The 17,366-nt window shown below is 46.0% G+C and overlaps 1 long non-coding RNA gene across 3 annotated transcripts in view; it reads right to left on the reverse strand.

Annotated features, from left to right (window-relative positions):
- Positions 1 to 17,366, reverse strand: part of LOC145355745 (uncharacterized) — a 222,280-nt gene that overhangs the window by 106,407 nt on the left and 98,507 nt on the right. Inside the window, exon 1 of one of the 3 annotated variants that reach the window (XR_013889039.1) lies at positions 8,285 to 8,449. The exons of 1 other annotated variant lie outside the window; for it this stretch is intronic. This is a non-coding gene — a long non-coding RNA (uncharacterized LOC145355745). Of the gene's footprint in view, positions 1 to 8,284; positions 8,450 to 11,815; positions 11,908 to 17,366 lie in introns of those variants that run through there. One more of the 3 variants, XR_013889037.1, reaches the window with a different exon arrangement.

Here is a 17,366-nt window from a genome sequence, read left to right on the forward strand (position 1 = left end):
AACAGCAATAGTCAGGTCCTAGAATCCCTACATGGCCATTCAGTCCATCAAGTCTGCAAAGACTATCAACAGAGCACTTTACCCAGGGCCACCCCATACCCCCACATATTTACCCAGTGAATCCACTTAACTTGGGACACTAATGGGTAATTTAGCATGGCCAATCCACCTAACCTGCACATCTTTGGAGTGTGGGCCATCCAGAGGAAACCCACACACAGGGAGAATGTGTAAACTCTACATAGACAACCACCCAAGGCTAGAATCGAACCCAGGTCCCCAGCACTGTGAAGCAGCAGTGCTAACCACTGTGCCACCCATGCCACCCTCAGGTCCTGATTGGAGTAACTGGTACATACCCAGCATCAACCAGAAACCTGCCCAAAAGCATTTTTCCCTGTTTGTGAGCTGACATTAGGCTACTTCTGCTTGCAATTTACAACAAGCTTGAACTGTGGAAAGGCTGAAGTCCAGAATGCCCCTTGCTCCTTAAGGCCACATCTGAGCACCAGCACCTGATTTAAATGTAAATTTGGGACAGCTAGACAATTCTCAGCTTCACCTTAATGGGAATGGGAACAGTGTTTAACATGCAGTAGGTAACGAGCTGAAAAAATACCCATTTCCAAAATGGCAATTGCTTACATGAATGTTCATTCATTGTTTCAGTTTTTGTTGTGCACAATGACACAAAAGGTAAAGGCAAGATGGCAAAATGAAGAATTTCCATGTGTTGAACCAGACACAAAGACAAGGATATGGGAGGAATGTGGCTGAGACTGGGGCTTCCTAGATCCACCATAACTACTGCACACATGGCACAGCAGCCTGCACCAATCCTGATGTTGCTGAAGAGGAGGTGGTGGGGGTGAGAGAGAGAGAGAGGAGTAGATGGACATAGCAGAGAGGACAAGAAGGAGGAGGAGAGGGAGAAGGCAAGATGGGTCTGGCAGACAGGAAAGGAGGTGGGTGTGGTAGCAAGGGAAAAGAGGAGGTAGGATGGCAGAGAGAGAGGGCAAGTAGGAGGTGGTGAGGCTGGCAGAGAGGAGAGGGAGAGGAGATATAGTGGCACAGAGGGAGAGATGGAGGTAGAGGCCACAAAGCCAAATGGTGCCAGTTGGCCAACAGTTTGAATTCACCTTGCAAACTTATAGTCCCACATGAAGATCCTGTGTCAATATACTTCCTCTTAGAGACCATTCTCCCAACCCTTTAACAGCCAACTTTATTCCCAACTGACCTTCTAGTTGTGTCCTGCCCAATGGGCCTCAGCACTTGTTTCCCAACTAGGATTGTCAACTGATGGATGTTAGTCTCTGCTCCTCTGGTAACCCAATGGGGCATCCGAGAACAGTTTTGTAGCCATTTCCTTATTCATTTCTTAATTTAAAATCTATTGGAGATGGGAACAGGGCTGCTTGACCAGTAAGAGAGCTGAGTCCAAATGATGAATAGAGTCCAATCCTGATCTTCATATAAGCATGCTTATTTACAACAAGCAGCCATTCCAGAGGCAGTATCACCAGGATATTCCAGGAATAAAATCAACAACTGCTCACCAGAATTAGTCTACCTCCAAACAGACAAAAAAAATGGTTTAGCCCAAGTCATTGACTGATAGCATGATTTAGTGGACCTCTACTCTGCAACAGAAGGATTCTAGTTGATTAAACCACTTGGATACTGCTTCATCCTTTAATCAGCTCTCTGTCCCCACTCCCCCTGCACAATAAGCCACTCAATCAATCACAGTGCCTTCAACAGGGACTGCATGCTTCTGCAGTGACCCCATGTCCCTGAGGCTGCTCACTCTGACACACAATCCAAATATTCTTAAACCCAGGTACAGCAAGAGGACAAAAGAAAGAAAGTCCAAAGGAACAGAAGAGAAGAAAAGCATCATGGTGTAATAAGTCCTCTGAGGCAGAAGTCCTTTCACCAAAATCCCTTTATTTACAAACTCTAACAGCAGTACACAGAGTACTCACAGTCAGCAGTCTACCTCCAGGGCTAGCAGAGGACCTGACACTCCCAGTGAAATACAAGGTAAAGACTCCCTGATTGGCCCATCAATTGGATCCTTAATTGGGGATTTCATACTCTGATAGGCCTAGAACATAAGAAATAGGAGCAGGAGTAGGCCATCTAGCCCTTTGAGCCTGCCCCACCATTCAGTAAGATCATGGCTGATCTGAAGTGGCTCAGTTCCACTTTCCCGCTGTCTCCCCATAACCCTTAATTCCCTTGCCTACCAAAAACCTATCTACCCGTGTCTTAAATATATTTAGCGAGGTAGCCTCCACCACTTCAACGGGCAGAGAATTCCACCCTTTGAGTGAAGAAGTTCCTCCTCAACTCCGTTCTAAACTGCTCCCCCCTTATCTTGAGGCTGTGCCCTCTAGTCCTGCTGTCTTTCCTGATTGAAGTCATTGCGGTGGCCAATGATCAAACAAACACCGATTGCCCCCAACAGGTCAAAGCAGAGCAAATATCAAGAGGGATACACAGTACACAACCAGGATGATTGGGGATGGCTCTTCAGGGTGGAGAAATCAGTAAGTTGGATAATCACACTAAACTTGCCTTGAACTTTTTTAACATAATTTGCAACAAGAGCAATTCAAAATGGACTTTTTAACAAATAATAGTTGATGGACTGTGATAACCTCTATAGCTTACATGGGGAATCACTCACTGATCTCCCTGTAGAACTCGTGCGGAGATCCCTGGGGATTAGTAATTAACTCACCAGGTATACCAAGCCCTGTATAAAGCAGGCCCCTGAGTGGGTCCATTATTCCATTGTCCCAGTTGGGACCTTGTTTGTGCTCACCACGGGCTTCTGGTTAAATGTACTTTATTTTGTGCAATGAAGCACTGCTCCTTTACAGCTGATTCCCGGAGTTGTTACATGGACGATGGCTCAGGAATTCGCCAAAACGGCAAGCATTTTCAAAAGCATGTAACAACTTCCTAAACTGTCGAGGTGGTAGGCAGGAACAACATGCTTGTTACGAAGTATACACCGCTTGCTACACAGGGAAAGGGCAAAACAAGTCATCAAAGCAGCCGACAGATTCGTGCCTGCGACAGATGCCAGCCACTTTGTATATGCATAATGAGCTCATTTGAACAAACCTTGGTATGGCCCAAGGCAGCCGTCAGGAACACTAAGCTCTCCTACAGACTGCGGCTAATAAGGTGCGGTTGTCAAATGCATCTACCTGAATCTGGGGCTAAGAGAAACAACAATACTTGTCCTGACACCACAACAATAAGACTACAAGACATAGGAGCAGAATTAGGTCATTCGGCCCATCGATCATGGTTGATATGATTCTCATCCCCATTCTCCTGCCTTCTCCCCATAATCCTTGATCCCCTTATTAATCAAGAATCTATCGATCTCTGTCTAAAAGGCACTCAATGACCTGACCTCTGCAGCCCTCTGTGGCAATGAGTTCCACAGATTCACCAGTCTCTGGTTGAAGAAATTCCTCCTCATTTTAGTTTTAAAGAAGCGTCCCTTCACTCTAAGGCTGTGTCCTCGAGTTCTAGTCTCTCCCACTAGGGCGGCATGGTTGCCTCACAGCGCTAGGGACCGGGGTTCAATTCCCAGCTTGGGCCACTGTCTGTGTGGAGTTTGTACATTCTCTCCATGTCTGCATGGGCTTCCTCCGGGTGCTCCAGTTTTCTCCCACATTTCGAAGATGTGTGTGTTAGGTAAATTGGCCACGCTAAATTTTCCTTCAGTGTACCCACTGCGCCAGTATGTGGTGGCTAGGGGATTTTCACAGTAACAGCACTGCAGTGCGTATGTAAACCTACCTGTGACTAATAAGTAAACTTTTTATAATGGAAACATCCTCTCCACGCCCACGTTATCCAGGCCTCTCAGTGTTCTGTAAGTTTAAATTAGACTCCATCAAATACAGACCCAGACTCCGCACCTGCTCCTCATATGACAAACCCTCCATTCTTGGGATCATTCTCGTGAACTTCAATATCGTCCTGGTCTTTTAGACAGTAAACAGTTGTTGCCGAGTGAGTATTTCAGACCCGCATGCTCCAATATCTACACACTGAGGGATTAACTAAGGCTTGTCCTCTGCAAAGGGTCAGCATAGAAAAGTCATAGTCTAAGATTCTCTTGCCATAGTACTTCAGGGGTTGAAATCTTTGCGATGTGCCTCAGGTTATGGGCAAAACGTTACCAAACAATGGCAGCGTTGGTTCCAGCACAAAAGACGGAATGTTTCCCGTCGACAACGCCTACGTGTTTTGGGGTCAAATCTTTTGCCTCATTAGCAACCATTTTATGCCCAGGTATGTATCACTCCAACGACATTTCCCTCTGATTCATCTGCCCCGCAACAATTGAGGGATTGAGTTTAGGAATCGGGAGGTAATGCTGCAACTTTATAAGACCCTTGTCAGACCCCACTTGGAGTACTGTGCGCAGTTCTGGTCGCCTCACTGTAGGAAGGACGTGGAAGCTATTGAGAGGGTGCAGAGGAGATCGACAAGGATGTTGCCTGGATTGGGAGGCATGCCTTATGAAGATAGGTTGAGGGAGCTAGGTCTCTTCTCCCTGGAGAGACGAAGGTTGAGAGGCGACCTGATAGAGGTTTATAAGATGTTGAGAGGAATAAATAGGGTGGATTCTCGGAGGCTATTTCCCAGGGCTGAAACGGTCGCTACGAGAGGACACAGATTTAAGGTGCAGGGAAGCAAGTACAGAGGAGATGTTAGGGGTAAGTTTTTCACTCAGCGGGTGGTGAGTGAATGGAATCGGCTGCCGTCGGTGGTGGTGGAGGCGAACTCGCTGGGGTCTTTTAAAAGACTTCTGGATGAGTATACGGGATCTAATGGGATTGGGGGTTATAGATAGGTCTATGGCTTAGTAGGTATAGAAGTGATCGGTGCAACTTGTGGGCCGAAGGGCCTGTTTGTGCTGTAGCGTTCTATGTTAACTTACCTGCTGCCAAGCACTGGGGAGCTCCACATACATAGCGCCCCAGCACTCATTCCATAGCCTCTGCAAGAGGCAAGACAAGCTACATGCTTTGAAGAGGGAATGTCAGATGGAATGGAGCAGAGGCGGGACACACTCTATCCCCGCTCTAGCAGACGGCCTTCCAGTAGGATCACCACTCCCGCCTGGGATGCAGTGGCACTCAGGGTCAGTACAAGCACAGTCCATAAGGAGCCTCGGAGAGGTGATGGCGCAGGTTCACACTTATATAGACCTGTTGGAAATGTTGCTGGTGTAAGGAGTTGAAGTCCAGGAGAAAGTGCTCGCTAATGGCATGGCAAAGGGTGGCACAATGGCACAGTGGTTAACACTGCTGCCTCATTGCACCAGAGACCTGGGTTTGATTCCCAGCTTGGGTCACTGTCTGTCGGGGGTTTGCATGTTCTCCTGTGTCTGCGTGGATTTCCTTCGGGTTCTCTGGTTTCCTCCCACAGCCCAAAGATGTGCGAATTAGATGGATTGGCCATGATAAGCTGTCCATTGGTGTCAGGGGCATGTCTTGTGGCATGTTTCGCTTCACTCCACTGGCGAGGGGGCCAGTAAAATTAGAACTCAAAAACTCGCCAGTGCAAGTTGCGCTCCCCGGATTTTGAGTACGTGCCATAATTCCCAAGGGCGGTGAAAATTGGTTAAAATCATCCATATTATGTTTGATGTTGAATGTATGTTGTAAATGACTTGGAACTGTCAGTTAGTGATGCACTTCAGACTGCTCAAAGAAACTGATCCCTATTACACCATATGTATTGTCAAATTTCAACTGCAATATATAAATTTAATCAATAAAACATATTGTTGGCAACAAAAAATCAGGAATGCCTCTTTTCAAACGCAGGAACTTAACCAGTGCTCCAGTATCTAGACCAGGGGTCGCACGGTGGCACAGTGGTTAGCACTGCTGCCTCACAACACCAGAGACCTGGGTTCGATTCCTGGCTTGGGGCATTGACAGTGTGGAGTTTGCGCCTTCTCCCCATGTCTGTGTGGATTTCCTCGGGGTGCTCCGGTTTCGTCCCACAGTCCAAAGATGTGCAAGTTAGGTGGATTGGCCATGCTAAATTGCCCCTTAGTGTCAGGTGGACGAGCTAGAGTAAAATGCATGGGGTTATGAGGATAGGGCTTGGGTGGGATTGTGGTCGGTGCAGACTTGATGGGCCAAATGGCCCATGATTCTATGATTCACTGACAAACATCAACACTGATAACATTACTGAATTGTTATGTTAAATGACACAGGTTATAATGTCACTGTTAAAGTACTGGGCAGTGAGACTTCACAGGCATTATTCGGAACATTTGCCTGCTAGTTACCAGCCTCACATCCTTCCCAATAAGATTACAGTGGACTAATTAATATACACTATTACTGGGCTTGTAACTCCATAACACATTAACTGTCAACTCTACAGAACTGGCTAAAATAGAGGGGGGAGAAAAAACCTTATTTGTTTTTCTAAATTGGCACTTTGAATATTTTTCCTTTGGCTTTCAGCTACAATAGTCACCCAAGCGAGTATGGATTAGTTACAAAGGATTCCAATTGTGCAGCCAAGAATGTGTAATGTGCTCCCAGGAGACGATGAGAGAGTAACTAACACAACCCCCATCTCATCCCAGTACGGAGATAGTACTAAACGTAATACATGTGATGGATGGCTTTTTTCTTCTTAAGTCACAAATGCTGATTAGTCTAAAATAAAAAAAAAGCCCCGTTTTATATTTGAATAATTGCAACGAAATCTACGTGGAACTTCCAGAAAACTATTCAACCTTATAACTTTGCTTGACGTTTGGCTATCAATATTAGTCAAGCTTAAGGCCCACACTTCATAAACCTGTCTGAAGTCACATCAAGCAAAAGATAAGGATGATGGAAAGTCACCGCAATGCTTGGTAACCTCAAAAACCGGGGGTGAGGTACAGCTAAGATGCCTCCTTTTCAACTTCACATAATGCATCTGATTTACAATAAATAATGGCACCTCATTACTGAAGCTTTTGCCAGTGTTCGACTGAGACTAAATATGGATTTCATCTTGCTGGAATGGAGGAGGGATGGAGGGAAGGGAGGGAAATTTTATTTACGAGGCATGGTTCAGAGATGAGGCAGAATTTCACTCCCTCTACGTGCGTTGGTGGAGGTAATAAACAGATCTGCCATTGATCTAACTGAATGTCGGAACAGGTTCTAAGGGCTGAATTGTCCATTCTTCCTCATACCTTCCTCAATTTTTGCCTTGACCTCAATCACCTTCTTTCTAGCCAAATGTTGGCATGTTTAATCTGTTCCTCCCTTGCAGCAATGGGACTAATCCTCAATCACTCTCAGGCCCTCCATGATGGCATGGACAAGTTGGGCCAAAGGGCCTGTTTCCAACCTCTATGACTCGATATTTTGAATCAAGAGTTTCAAGTTTCTAGACGCCCAGAGCACCAACAACCTGTCCTGATCCCTCCACGTCAATGCTGCAGTTAAGAAAGCTCACCAATGCCTCTACTTTCTCAGGGGATCAGGAAATTCGGCATGCCCCCTACAACTCTCACCAATTTTATACAGATGCACCACAGAAAGCATTATTTCCGGACGTACCACAGCTCCTGCCCTGCCCAAGACCACAAGAAGCTATAAAGGGTTGTGAATGAGGCCCAGTCCATCACGCAAACCAACCTCCCATCCATTGGCTACTATCTATCTGTTTTCATGGCCAGATCACATCCAGCCTCCCACACGCCCCCACTGCCCCCACATGCTCCATGGCATTGTGGTTTTGTGCTTAACTGCCCCCTCTTCAGCCTCTCTCCTTTTCCACATGTTTCAGAACCATGTATCTGTTGAGAAGTTCAGACCCTCGGGTATTCTTCATTTTTATTCACGTTCATCTCCTCCGGTAAAGCTCCAACTTCCTTCCTTTTTCCCTTTTCATGGATTCCTCTGTCAGGCACCACAGTGGCTAGCACTGCCGCCTCCCAGCGCCAGGGACCCGGGATCGATTCCTGGCTGCCTGTGCAGAGTCTGCACGTTCTGCCCGTGTCTGCGTGGGTTTCCTCTGGGTGCTCCAGTTTCGTCCCAGTCCAAAAGACATACTGGTTAGGGTGCATTGGCCATGCTAAATTCTCCCTCCCTCCCGAACAGGCGCCGGAGAATGGCAACTGGGGGATTTTCATAGTAACTTCATTGCATTGTTAATGTAAGCCTATTTGTGACACTAATAAATAAACTTTCAAAGGTTATGATCTTAAGCAACTTACCTGCCAGAAACCAACTTTTCTCCTCAGGGATGTTGTGAGTAACAGGCTTGTTCCTGAGCTCAGTATCGCTCTGTATAACTCTCAAATTTACATTCGCCCTGGATAATTTGTTGGATACTTTAATTATATGTGCTGTACACATCGCGAACTCAGCTTCTGACTTCACAAGGGCCAGCCATTGTATTACTTCAGAATTAATTCATTAGAACTAATCTTTACTCAGCCGCTTAGTCTCACAGATACAAATCCGTGACCTCTATCACCTGAAAGGGCATGGGTGCACGGCAACACCGCTGTCTCCAAGTTTCTGACCAACGCTGTGGGTTCAAATCCTAGTCCGGGAATCTGAGCCAGTAATCCAGGCTGGCATTCCAGTGCAGTGCTGTGGGAGAGCTGCACTGTCGCACATGCCGGCTTTCTGATGAGACGCAGGCCTGCAATGATGACGGGCAGCATGGTGGCACAGTGGTTAGCACCGGGAAACCGGGTTCAATTCCAGCCTTGGGTGACTGGCTGCGCGAGTTTGCACATTCTCCCTGTGTCTGTACGGGTTTCCTCTGGGTACTCCGGTTTCCTCCCACAGTGCAAAGATGAACATGTTGGGTGGATTGGCCATGCTAAATTGTCTCTTGTTGTCCAAAGACGTGTAGCTCTTGTGGATTAGACATAGTCGATGCACGGGGCTATGGGGATCAGTTAGGAGGGGTGGGCTGTGTAGGATGCTCTTTTGGAGAATCAGTGCAGGCTCAATGGGCTGAATGGCCTCCTTCTGCATTGTAGGGGATCTATGGTTTCTAAGGCACTATGTCAAAGAAGAGCAAGGTGGGTGGTAGATATTCCTGCTGCCTTAACCAAAGTTTATCCTTCAATCAACGTCAGAGTTACAGTGATTAACACTGCAGCTTCACAGCATCAGGGACCCGGGTTCGGTTCCCCGCTTGGGTCACTGTCTCTGCACGTTCTCCCTTTGTCAGCATGATTCCCTCCGGGTGCTCCAGTTTCCTCCCACACTCTGAAAGACGTGCTGGTTAGGCTGCATTGGCCGTGCTAAATTCTCCCTCAGTGTACCCGAACAGGTGCCAGAGTGTGGCAACTAGGGGATTTTCACAGTAACTTCATTGCAGTGTTAATGTAAGCCTACTTGTGACTAATAAGTAAATAAGTTTAAAGAAAAGAACATTGCTGTGTAAGAGAGCTTTGCTCTGTGAGATTGGCTACTGTGTTTCCTACAACATAGCAATGAAGGGCACTCCGGGGTGGGGGAATGGGGGTGTGGGGGTGGGGGGAGGCGGGAGGCGGTGGTGGGATCCTGACATTATGAAAGGTGCTGTATCAATTCAAATCTTTATCTGTAATCTATACAACATGCACATACACACATGCACACAGATGCACACACACACACTCAAGCACACATGCACGCACACATTCACACACACACACACAAGCATGCACACACACACTCACACATACACATACAAGCACACACAGACTCATGCACACACACACACACATATGCACACACGCACACATTCACACACACACACACTCACACGCACACATACAAGCACATACACACACATGCACACACATATGCACACACACACGTGCACACACATACACACACACATACGCACACACATACGCACACACACACACACATACGCACACATACACACACACACACAATACAAAGACAAACAGATATTTCCCCTGCTTTTCATGTTATGAACACCAAATGAAGTAAACATGCCGCTATTAGAATCACTGAGGGTTAGCTCACTTTAACTCCAGCCTGTTCTGCGTGAAATAAAAATTTTCTTTTAATTCCCTTCTTTGTTTCAGTCGGATTCCTGAAATGAATGGGCCAAACAAGTTGTGATAGAAAGGTTTGTAAATTGGCAGTTCCTTGTCACCTGAAGCGCACAGAGATTCCTGATCCCCCTGTAATCCTGATTGAAGCGAAACGGCCTTTTGGCAAAGTACTTCATGTTGACTGGGACTCTGGCCTGGCTGCTTTGTCTGACCTGCTGTTTCAAACCAAATCAAAGTGCGGTGCAGAATTAACACTTAGCAGCCAAGCTATAACAAGCACTCTTGGCATCTTGATCTAAACTTTCCACTGAGGCTAGACATGCGGCAAAGGCACTACGAAACAGAAAACCACTTTCATTTCTCTGCATTGCAAGCAGGGTTTGAAAGCATCCGTTGACCTAAATAAGTTTAATCTTGATTATCTTGACTTTCTAACATACCTGCCTTGACTCTTTACCCTCCCACATGGCAAACAAAACTGTGTTTTGGTTTCCTTCTCACTCGAGCGTCCTGGAGCTTGAGACTGCTTCAGGTGAAGGTGATAGTCTAGTGGTATTATCACTAAACTATTAATCCAGAAACTCAGCTAATGTTCTGGGGACCCGGGATCGAATCCCGTCACAGCAGATGGTGGAATTTGAATTCAGTAAAAGGTATCCGGAATTAAGAACCTACTGATGACCACGAAACCGTTGTCAATTGTTGGAACAACCCATCTGATTCGCTAATGTCCTTTAGGGAAGGAAATCTGCCGTCCTTACCTGGTCTGGCCGACATGTGACTCCAGAGCCACAGCAGTGTGGTTGATCCTCAACTGCCCTCAGGCAGCTAGGAATGGGCAATAAATGCTGGCCAAACAGCGACACCCATGTCCCACGAATGAATAAAAAAAATAAAAATTGGCCCCATTGACCAGAGTCAGGAAGCTCAGCTCTACTGCAGGATCAGCAGATCCATGTTTGCCCATTTCCTTGGACACAGAATCACAGAATCTCTACTGTGCAAAAGGAGGCCACTTGGCCCATCAAGTCTGCACTGACTCGCCGACAGAGAATCTTAACCAGGCCCGATCTTCGTAACCCCACATATTCACCCCACTAATCCCCCTAACCTGCACACCTTGAGACACTAAGGGGCAAATTACCATGGCCAATCCACATCTTGGGATACTGTGGGGTTATTTATAATGGCCAATCCAGCTAACCTACACATTGTGGGACATTAAGGGGTATTTTACCATGGCTAATCCACCTAACCTGCACATCTGGCAATACTAAGGGACAATTTACCATGCCCAATCCACCTAACCTATACATCTTCGGACATTAAGGGGTAATTTACCATGGCCAATCCATCTAACCTGCACACCTTGGTACACTAAGTAAGCCAGTGCAAGGAAGCCAATTGGTTTCCACACCGGTTGAGCCCTTTGCGTCTCCCTCATCTCAATTTTTAAATTCGCAGCATTGTTTTCAGGTTCCCCCCTGAGTCTCACTCTCCCTATCTCTGTATTCACCTCCAGTCCTGCAACCCTCGGATACATTGGCACTCCTCTCTCGTTCAGACTTCTCGGGCATTCCCACATTTTGATGGCCTTTGTTCTTCGCTGGGGTTACATACATGGATTTTAACTTACGGTTCCACAATGTGAGTTGAGACAAATACATGAATCATAAGAAGGAAGAAAGCAAGAAAGAAAATGATTTCATACAGCACCTTTCTCAATGTAGTAGATACCCCAAAGCACCTTGCAGCCGTAGTCGAACTCTGTTATAAGGAAAAGGCAGCGGCTGACTTGCACACATCAGGCTTACATAGACAGCAATGTAATAATAGGTAATCTGTTATTGTGATGCAGGCTCAGGGATAAATAAGGGATACAAGGTTAATTCCCTGGCTCCTGTTTGAAAGAATGCCAAGAGACCTTTTAAATCCAGCTGAGAGGATGCACTAGAATTTGATTTAACATCTCCTCTGAAAGCCAGCACCTCTGGCAGTGTAACACTCCCTCAGCGTTGCGCTGGAGTATCCACCTTGATTTTTGCGCTTGAGTCGTCAAGTGGGACTTGAGCTTATTGACTCCGGGGGGGGGGGGCACTACTCAATAAGCCGAACAAACTCCTTTCACAACTTTAGGATGTCAAAGGTAGAGCTCTGATTGGGGCACTTTGACTTTTATTTGAATTCAATAAAAAAAAAGCCGGAATTAAAAGTCTAATGATGACCGTGAAACCATTGCCGATTGTCGTAAAAACGCAACTGGTTCACTAATGTCCATTAGAGAAGGAAATCTACCATCTTTACCTGGTCTGGCATATATGTGGGTGGCACAGTGGTTAGCACTGCTGCCTCACAGCGTCAAGTTCAATTCCAATCACAGTTCACTGTCTGTGTGATGTTTGCATGTTCTCCCCGTGTCTACGTGGGTTTCCTCCGGGTGCTCCAGTTTCCTCCCACGCCCCAAGGATGTGCAGGTTAGATTGATTGCTAAATTGACCCTAGTGTCAGGGGGGTTAGCAGGATAAATATGTGGGGTTACAGGAATAGCTCCCGGATTATGGTCGTGCAGACTCGATGGGCTGAATGGCCTCCTTCTGCATTGTAGGGATTCTATGAGACTCCAGACCCACAGCAATGTGGTTAACTTTAACTGCCTCCTGAAATGGCTTAGTAAGCCCCTCAGTTCAAGGCCAATTGGGATGGTTATAAATACTGGTCCAGCCAGCAACGTTCACATCCCATGGAATAATTAATAAAAACTCAGAGCTGAGAGTTGGGAAGTTCCTCTGGATTAACTGTGATGTCTTTCATGGCCCCATAACTTCTTAACACTGACTTTCCAGAACTACTGTATAGAACAGACTATTTGAGCGAAACACTGGAAAACTATTGGTCCTTATGGACTGATAGACAAGCAACTTACGAGAGCAAATTGCATTTAAATAGCATTCTTTATGTTGTCTCAAGGGTTCATTAGTTAAAATTTGGCACCAAATAAAGGGAAGCACAGTGGCACAGCGGTTACCACTGCTGCCTCACAGCACCAGGGACCTGGGTTCGATTCCCCGCTTGGGTCACTGTCTGTGTGGAGTCTGCATGTTCTTCCTGTGTCTGTGAGGGTTTCCTTTGGGTGTTCCGGTTTCCTCTCACAGTCCAAAGATGCGTGGGTTAAATGGATTAGTCATGTTAAATTGCCCCTTAATTTCAGGGCAACTAGCTAGGTAAAATGCATGGGGTTTTGAGGATTGGACCTAGGAAGGGTGGCCTCCTTCTGCACTGCAGGGATTCTATAAGGAGATATCAAGACAGGTGAAGCAAAAACATAGTCAAAGAGGCATGTTTTAACAAGTATCTTAAACGGGTAGGAGAGGCTGAGGGAAGGAATTCTAGGATATAGGTGTCCAAGGCTTGGCCACCAATGGTGGAGCTATTAAAATGTGGGGATATCCCCAAGTCAAAATGAGAGTAGTGCCTATGTCTCAGAGCGTTGCAGGACTGGAGGAGATTACAGAGATTGGGGAGGGCGACGCCATGGGGGAACTTGATAACAATGATGAAAATTTTAAAATTGAGACGGATTAGAGACAAAACTTCAACAGGAGTCATATGGGAGAATGACAGGGTTAGGAATGCGAAGACCCATCACTGTCCACAGTGACAGTGAGTGAAGAGCCTTATAGAAAGGAGTAAGCAGAGGGAAACACACATCTGTCTTTGATCAGCAATTGATGGCATGAAATACAGTTAAAAAATGAAAACCAGAGTGAACTGCATTTAATTAAAGATTGATTCTTTACATCAAAGGACTCAACCAGTATGGAAACAAATTGGCTTCCTTGCACTGACCATCAAAGCGGCCAGAAGCAGCAGAGTCAAGATTCCTAACTCCTAAAACACCAGAGTTCTGGCTAATAAAGAATTCTCAATCTGTAGGACACTCGAGGGAGAGGAAACCAAAACATGGTTTCATTTCTCATTCAGAGGGTCAATGTTGGCAGCACCGTGGCACAGTAGTCGGCAAAGCTGCCTCAGAATGCCAGGGACCTGGGTTCTATTCCCGACTTGGGTGTGGAGTTTGCGCATTCTCCCCATGTCTACGTGGGTTTCCTCTGGGTGCTCCAGTTTCCTCCCACATCCAAAGACGTGCAGTTTAATTGGATTGGTCATGCTGAATTGCCCTTTAGCGTTACAGGGACTAGCTAGGGTAAATGTGTGGAGTTATAGGGATAAACCCTGGGTGGGATTGTGGTTGGTGCACTTGATGGGCCGAATGGCCTCCTTCTGCACTGTAGGATTCTATGATTGTACTTCTTTGTTTTAATTCATTCAATGGAGTGTGGGCCAGCATTTATTGCCCATTATGGGTGGGAGGCTAGTTTGCCCATCCTTGAGGGTATTTAAGAGTCAACCACATTGCTGACCAGATGTGGGCCAGACCAGGTAAGGACGACAGATTTCCTTCGCTAAAGGAATTGGTGAACCAAATGGGTTTTCACCACAATTGACAATGGTTTCATGGTCATCAGTAGATACTTAATTCCAGATTTTTAGAATCCTATGTTAGGATTCGACCCCTGCATCCCCAGAGCATTGTCCTGGATTTCTGGATTACTAGTCCAGCGACAATACTGCAACCTATCTAATGAATTATCAACTGCTAACATTTTAAAATTAAAAAGATTTTTAAATTTAAAAGTAAAAAAAAATCTTGGCCAGCATTTATTACCCTCCCCTAATTGGCCAGTCAGAGTGACATTGCGTTCTGGGGTTGGCCATGCCTGACAGCGCGTCTGCATGTTTCCTGGTACACCCAGAGCGCGCGTCCAGCAGATGAAATATTCAGGCCCTTATCTTCTCCTCCCTGGTGCGGAGGGCAATTGCGGCAATCCTGTTGTTGCCCACAGGTGAAGCAAGATCACATATTGGAACTGCCTGTCCACACTGCCCCAGCAAAAGGCACTATCCACAAGGCAATCTATCAGCAGCCTACTGGAGCCAAAATTCAATGTTGTATCTACTGGGCTTTCATTTCATTAAAGCAAACATTGATGGAGTTCAGCAGAGGTTCAATGATGTAATGGCCTCAACAAGGCCTACGAGATGGGCCACTTGGAGCATGAGCTTCCTGAGTGAGGTAATGAGTTCCTGTCCAGTCGGGGAGCCTCACCTTAATATATATTGAGGAGTGTCAGGGCTACTGACACTCTAGACTCTGAGTTTGTACCTGAAGCATGGAATGCAGTTTGCAAATAAAGAGAATGTGGTGAAGGGACTCTGGACTCTGTGGATTTCAAAGGAACATTACCTCATCAGAGCGGCATGGACAAGTTGGGCCAAAGGGCCTACTATAAAACTCTACAACTCTATGATTCTATCTTCGTCTGTGTCTAAAGTTTTTTCTGATTCGTAAAGTGCTTTAGAATGTCTTGGTGCTATGAAACGTGCTATACACACACAAGTTTTCCTTCTTATCTATTTTTCACAATAAAATGTCCCATCAAATAGTCTAATCTCTATTGCTGAAGTGAAAAAAATAGGACTGTTTACACTGCTTTTAAAGAGCAAAAAACTATATAAACATGTTTCACCTCAGAAAGAATCCAGGCCTCCAGGGGAAGTTCGACAAATCCAAATGTGGTATCACTCAGAGGACAACTGATTGAAAGAATGGGTTAGATAGTAATGTACGCGAGAGAGAGTTGGCACTGAGAGTTGTTGATGAGGGACAGTTGCACTTGGTGCGCAGGAAATTATTGGAACTGCTTTGTCGAAACTTATTTTGGAAAATAGTACTTGTCCGACCAGATAAATTTCCTTCCTGTGGGTGTCTATAACCTCTTGGGCTGGAATAATGATTTATGAGAGTGACTTCAGTGCGAGGGAATCAAGGTGATAACCTCCAAGGATACAAATCTTAAATGAGGCAGCTCCAAACAGGGGCAATGACAGATGGGAGGATGTCTTTTATTTGTCTTGTGAGTTTTTACTGATTAGAAGCATTGTGCTTCTATTTGTTGCTTCCTGTCTCTGGCTGCAGGGTTTTAGTTTCAGTTCTGTCAAGGAATTTGTGCATCGCTACCAAGTGCACATGTATTGTATATTCCTAACGGCCTTTGAGAAGGTACTGGCCATCCACCTCCTTGGACCACTGCAGTCCATCTGGCATTTGCAGCAGTTCAGCACTGTCTCTTGGTAGGCCATTTCAGAGGTCACAGAATCATAGAATCCCTGCAGTGCAGAAGGAAGCCATTTGGCCCATCGAGTCTGCACTGACTCTCCAACAGAGCATTTTACCTAGACCCACCCACCCCATTCCCATAACCTCACACACTTATCCCACTAATCCCCCTAAACTGCCCAGCCTTGGACACTAATGGGTAATTTAGCTTGGCCAATCCATCTATCCTGCACATCTTTAGACTGTAGGAAGAAACTGAAACATCCAGAGGGAACCCACGCAGACACAGTGAGAATGTGCAAATTCCACACATACAGTCAGCCAAAGTGGGAATTGAACCCAGGTCCCTGGCGTTGTGAAGCAGAAGTGCTATCCACTGTGCCACTTTGCAGCTCTGGATAGATAAAGTCAACTGCATTGTTGTCAGTCTGGCGTCACATCTAAGTCAGACCAGGTAAAGATGGCAGATTTCCTTTACTAAAGGCCATCGGTGAACCTGGTAGGTTTTTATCATTTACAGTTATGGTTCTCCTGTTCTAACTCATCTCCTGATGTAGACTGTGCAGCTGATGTGGGCAGAGAGGACTCTTATTCATCAGCAGCATCTCAACCATTTACCATTTACATCGATGATCTGGAGGAGGGAGTTGAGTGTAGGGTGACGAAATTTGCTGATGACATGAAGATGAGTGGAAAAGCAAATTGCGTGGAGGGTGTGGAAAGTCTGCAGAGAGATTTGGATCGGCTGAGCGAGTGGGTGAGGACCTAGCAGATGGAGTATAATGTTAGCAAGTGTGAGGTTATCCACTTTGGTAGAAATAACAGTAGGAGGGATTATTATTTAAAAGGCGAAAAGCTGCAGCATGCTACGGTGCAGAGGGACCTAGGGGTCCTTGCGCACAAATTGCAAAAACCCAGTCTGCAGGTGCAGCAGGTGATCAAGAAGGCGAATGGAATGTTGGTCTTTATAGTGAGGGGGATAGAATATAAAAGCAGAGAGGTCTTGCTGCAACTGTACAGGGTACTGGTGAGGCCACAGCTGGAGTACTGTGTGCAGTTTTGGTCGCCGCACTTGTGGAAGGATATATT

The sequence above is a fragment of the Carcharhinus amblyrhynchos genome, chromosome 20 (genome assembly GCF_965287045.1).
Source record: "Carcharhinus amblyrhynchos chromosome 20, sCarAmb.v2.hapA, whole genome shotgun sequence".
Classification (NCBI taxonomy): domain Eukaryota; kingdom Metazoa; phylum Chordata; class Chondrichthyes; order Carcharhiniformes; family Carcharhinidae; genus Carcharhinus; species Carcharhinus amblyrhynchos.